This window comes from Neolamprologus brichardi, chromosome 4, assembly GCF_056152115.1.
Source record: "Neolamprologus brichardi isolate AB-2024 chromosome 4, ASM5615211v1, whole genome shotgun sequence".
Lineage (NCBI taxonomy): Eukaryota > Metazoa > Chordata > Actinopteri > Cichliformes > Cichlidae > Neolamprologus > Neolamprologus brichardi.
The window spans coordinates 5,062,841-5,069,064 of NC_142107.1; positions in this window are offsets into that span (position 1 = coordinate 5,062,841).

A 6,224-nucleotide genomic window follows, 5' to 3' on the forward strand; every position below is an offset into this window, starting at 1 on the left:
CAGTAGCACAGGAACAGAGCCAGAGAGAAAGAGAGTGAGGGACAACAACGTCACATTAGAAAGGTATAGTAATCATCCACTATTTTCAGTTGCAGATGATAAAGGATTCAGAAATCATGCAGGCTCATATGACAGAGAATGTGCGTCTTCTTTTTGTTTTAATATTTTAATTTATATTTAATTGTGTTGTGGTTTGCAGTGTTTTGTGTTGTTTCACGTTAAATTTGTTTAAAAGGAAAAAGCTGAAAATTTAAATAGTTAAAAGTTTAAAATGTAAATAGTTGTTTTTTGTATTATATGATTTATTTATTACTTTTTATGTGGAGTGAATAAATAAAGTATATTTATGGTGGACCTTAGAGACAAAGCACGTACAAACTCCAAAACACGTACAAACTCCAAAACGCGTAAAAATTCCAAAACACGTAAAAACTCCAAAACACGTAAAAACTCAGAAGCGCGTACAAACTCCAAAACACGTAAAAACTCAGAAGCACGTACAAACTCCAAAACGACAACAGAAGTGCTCCAGGTTTCTAGGGCGCAGTGTTGAGCTTTTGTTACCTAGTGGCTACACAAGCCAGGAAGTATCAACAACCGGATTTGGTGTGTGGTAGTAACAGGTAAATGAACTTTTTTTTTAAAATTATTTGAATAAATATGAGTGCTTGTCTATAAATACACAAACAATACACACATGCTTTCAATTGTGTAATTTAAGTGATCTGGGTAGCTCTGTTTTGGAAGTTCAGTAAACGCTAGAAATGTGTTTTGGAGTTTGTACGTGCTTTTTGGAGTTTGTATATGCTTTAGAGTTTGTACGTGCTTTGTCTCTAGGGGCCATATATAAACATATATAAATAAAACCACTTTTTTTACATTAGTAATTCCTTTTCTGCATAATTTTATATTATTGTTAATGATTAAATAATTAAAGCAACAAAACAACCTGAAGAGCCGGTTCGGAGCCGAAAGAGCCGGCTCTTTTTAGTGAGCCGAGCCGAAAGAGCCGGATCTCTAAAAAGAGCCGGAAATCCCATCACTAGAGTGAGTGTCTCACCAGACCGCCCTCCTTGCTATGGAAGCGAGGAAGAGGTGGGCTTGTTTTGAATGACATCTGACGCTATGTCAGCCTATTATATAGGGAGGCACTGGCCCCTCCTGACATGGGCGTCTAATGGTATTTGAGCTTCTGATGAGGTCACGCAGGAGGCGTTCCCATAGTGAGACACTCACTCATGCTACTCAGAGAACCGGGGTTATATACATAACCTTAGGTTCTCCTCCAGTGACTCAACTCGTGCTGGCTCCGTCGTCCCATCAGAGAGTTAATAAGAATCAAGATGTCTCTCTCAAGCCGGATGTTACTTTCTGAGTCTGTGAGTCCGCTCGGGTCGGAGTGATGACAATTTCGTCATTAAGCATTATGTCTCAAACCAGAGATCTCAAACCCGACGCGCTGCAAGTGCAGGGTGTGGGGCAGGGTGGCACACCCACATTAAGATCTTTTATTGTGGAAAGGGTTGTTGGAAAGATCCTGGCTGTGTCCGCACAGCGACCGCACGCTTCTTCTTTCTTTTCTTTTTTTTAACTTTATTGAGAACATGTATACAGAACATGTATACAACCAGAACAAAATTAACATATGCCAGGGGGTGTAAAACAAAGAATTACATACATTCAAATAATTTGTAATTACTACAAATAGTAATAGTTTTCATAGCCTTTTTGTTAAGTGATCCACGAATCAATTTTATGTAACATAAAACATCATTATAGTAATGTTTAAACTTAGGCTTTTGGTTACTGTATTTGCATTTGTGAAAATAAAATTTAGCTAAGATAACTAACAAGTTTATTATAAAGTAAACATCTTTTTTTTTTCTTGCCTTCGAAAGAAACAAAATACAACATTTTCCCATTTCACAGTAAAGTCTTTATAGAGATGTCCAGCAATGAATATACTGAAGTCTTTCCAAAATGTTCTAGCGTATGAACAGATCCTGAGGTGCTGCACAGTCTCAGGATGGCTTCCACAAAATCCACAGTTCACATTTATGTCCCTTTTGAACTTTGTCATATAATGATTAGCGGGATAAAATTTATGCAGTATTTTAAATGAGACTTCCTTCACTTTATTCGTTACCAGATACTTGTTTGGAATTGTCCATACTCTTTTCCAGTTAATGTCACTGACAAAGGAATTCCAATAAGAGACCACATGTGGAATTGTTAGAGATTCTGTCTGGAACAAAGCACAAATATTCTTATTACTTTTACTATGGTTTGTTTGACAGATTCTTCCTATGTGTGAATCCAAATGGTTGGAGAGAGAAACAGATGATATGCAAGGTTGAATACCTTTAAAAAGTATTATAATAGGTATTGCATCAAATAATATAGCATATTCTTTGGGTGTGGCTGGAAATGTATAGGTGTTTAAGAATTCTAAAATAAGACATAAGCTGCCCATTAGGATTAAACAGCTGATTCCTTGCTATCTGGGCCTCACTGTGTTTAACTACCATAATAATTCTTAGGGTACTGAGTGCATGCTTAATTAACATACTACTCCATTGCTATGTTTGACAGGCTGAAGTTGTCGGGTCACCTCCTAAATCAACCATCTTTTACAGGTGTTTTGTGCCAGAAAGGGAGTGTCCACTGAAGACTGAAAATATTGAATCTCTACGCCTTGCCATTGATCCCTCTTGTGCCTTCATCTAGACAAGAGACATTAACTTAACCACTCTCACATGCTCTGTACCTACATCACCTTCCCTGACAGTCGTAGTTTGGCTCATCTGAGGGTGAAATTATAAGAATGTGTTATTTTGCAAAGTGCTCTCTAGGTTTCCTAAATAAAATATGGCATTGAGGTCATTTCTTTTGAATTAATCCCTTCTTCTGAAATATAAGAACCTCTCCTGGTTTTAATGGCACTTTGGATTTACGTACTTTCTGTTCCACTCCCAACCCCAAATAGATGCTGACAAGCTGACACAGTAACATGGAAGAGGGAAAGAAGTTGGAAATGACTACTACAAATAAACCTAATGCCTAACAATGAAAAATGTAAAATAAGAACAATAATAATAATAAAGATAAAAGATGAAGTAACAAGTTTTTAGTTTTTTGTTTATTCCAAATGATCATCCAGATGTCTGTGACATGTGATGACAAACACCATAATGGAAGGCCTTTGTCATCACATGCTTAAACTCATCATATATTTTTGCATATGCTGAACAGTCAGTCAGACATGCTGTAACTGTGGGGTAGAAAACTGCATGAACACCATACGGCAGGGGTCTCAAACTCCAGTCCTCGAGGGCCGCTGCCCTGCAACTTTTCCATGTGTCCCTGTTGCAACACACCTAATGGGTCGTTAGCAAATATAGAACTTGACTACCTGCTGAGTTGGCAATTCAGCCATTTGATTCATGTTACAGCAGCTCATGAGTAAATGAACATGGTGCAATAAAAGTATTTTTAGAAGTATGTTTCCAAATACATACATTTACTTAAATTTACTTGAGTAGGATTAGGGGTTGCCGCCTCAGCATGCAGTCAAGTTCTATACTCTTGCTAATGACCTACTAATTGTATTCAGGTGTGTTGCACCAGGGACACATGGTGTCCCTGGTGCAATGACATGACACCGGCTCATGACACCGGCTCTTGAGGACTGGAGTTTAAGACCCCTGTCATACGAAATATGACAGGTGTGACTCTGAAGTTTCTCTTCTCTTCTGGCAGGACAGGAATGTAGCCTTGTCCTGTGAGCCACCGTAAGGATGTACTTAGAGTAGAACTGGACTGTCACCGGCCTCAGGCTCTTCACCTTTTCAAAGACAAAGCAGTCAATTAGATAAAATATTAGATATTGTTTACCTGTAAATGCACAAAGAGAATTTAAAAATGTGATTATTGTCAAGAGTGAACAAGCACTGATAGTGTAATCTACAGCTGTAGTCAAACATTTAGAGAATAAGAAGTGTTGTTTGTTTAGTTACAAAGTTTGCTGTTTCAGTGATAGTTGTATATCATATTATATCACTTCAAACAGAGGTGATCCAGTAATGCTGCACTAATGAATTAGACTAACTATTCACTTTAGCTAAAGTTATTAAGTTAGCTAAAGAGTTGGGATGCTGTGTAAGACATAAATAAAGCTAAAATACAAAGGTTTGGACACCGTTTTGCATGTTTCCCTACTGTAGGGGTCTCTGCAAGCATACAGGGCTCTGAGAGGGTACAAGATGACAACTTGGGAATTCTACTAGAAACAGTCGATCATATTTGTTTGTCAAAGCTGACTTAATATATTCTGAGGTAAGTTGATCTATAGTGTTACATCATATTCTATAAGGATGTTATGTGGTTTGACCCATTACCAGAAGTCAGCCTGTTTAAGGCTCTGATATCTATTCTGTATGACTGAAAGCAGTTATGACATGGTCTGATTTTCTCACCCAATAAAGGAATATTTCATATATCAGTCTACTCTTCATTCTGTCAGAAACAGTTATCACAGCTCGTACATTTTCTTTTTACACATATATGTAAGCACTGAGCCAAATGTAATAATGCCAACATAATAAACGAACAATATTTGTCTCTTATATATAATACATCTATAGATACACTGTCACAGATACTTGTCTTTGAGTGAAGATTTAAGGTGATAGCAAATATAAATAACTGCAACTTGAATGTTTACTGAAGCTCAGTATTTGACACAGAGTTCAAGTTCACTGCTGTAATAACTAATAATGTAAATATAATATTGGCCATATTATATTTACATTACCAAAGTGAGATGACTTTAGTCTCATGAACAACATTAGCTAATTGTTATTTACTAACTAATCCTAAAATGACTGTTCAGTACAGAAATGAAGCCCAACAATCATGTTTTACAGTCCTGTGGTCTCAGCCTCAGATACTTATCAAATCACACAAAGCTCATGTAGAAACAAACAAACAAAAAAACAAAATATGTTCTCCTTCATTTCTGTCACACAAAGCTGTATGAAATGTTTCCAGCGTTTGGTTTGGGCAGCGCGACAGAGGCTAGACCGTCCCATTTCACAAGCCTACAAGCCTCGCACTTCCCACTTCGGCCCTTGAGGACCGTTAAGGCTGCAGACCCTGAATTGGGATACAACCATGGTTACCAACCAGGAACAGCGCACTCTGTCTGCCTTTTTTAGAAAATGATTTCTGTGATGTTAATGTTCATAATGTGACTGATACAAGCCGTATCGTTTTATTAAGAAAAAATGTGATTAATAGTGTGATTAATATTTAAATGTTATTGTTGAGGGGCTCAGGCAGGACTCCACAAGCACACGCACATAAAAACAATACCTGAAGAAGAGGGAAATTGAGGGATCCAAGAGGAAAGAGGCAGGTGCTCAAGCCCCCTCCCCATCTGCCCATGCCCGCACAGACTCCACTGTGCTACCACTGGTGGTGTGTACAAAGTGATCACTAATAGCTCCTATTTTAAATATCTCACCTTTGACACAGACCTAAAACGCTTGCTCTCAACTTATATGCCTCACAGGTTGGATATCAGGTGGAGGAGAAAGATGAATTGTGGAGTAAGTTTGATGAAGTAGAGTGACCACAGTGGTGAGTGAAGTAGACTTCAGTGGACATGCATGAAGGGAACAGAGGCGAACATATGCTGCTTCTTCCCCGATCCTCTCACCCCACTGCCCTGTCCCAATAAAAGAAATGAGTACATCAGAGGGACAGCTCAGGTTGAGCACTATGGAGACAAACAGTCTCCTCATCATATTTCTAATATCCTCAATGACACCTCTGTTCATTTCATCATATTGTTCCTGCCCCCACTGCACCAGTTCTCTAAAACAAACCATTTTGTGATTTATATCAAATAAAACAAAAAGAAATAGACCAATGTTTTTATGTGTTTTTACATCTAATATATTTACTTATATTAGTAATCAGACTGTAGTGAACAGGATTTAGGTAGGAGGTTGTATATAAAAAAAGAGAAATGACCTATTTTTGAAGTATCTTTATGACTTTGCATGATTGTACTCATATTGTCATCAGTCCAGTCCTTTTTCATCACTTCAAGTAAGTTCATAGAAGTGTGAGGTTATATTTTTTAACAATTTCTGCTGCCCTCTTGGCTAGATCGATCTTGAAAAACACTTTTAAATGTTAATGACACTTTTTACCCAGAA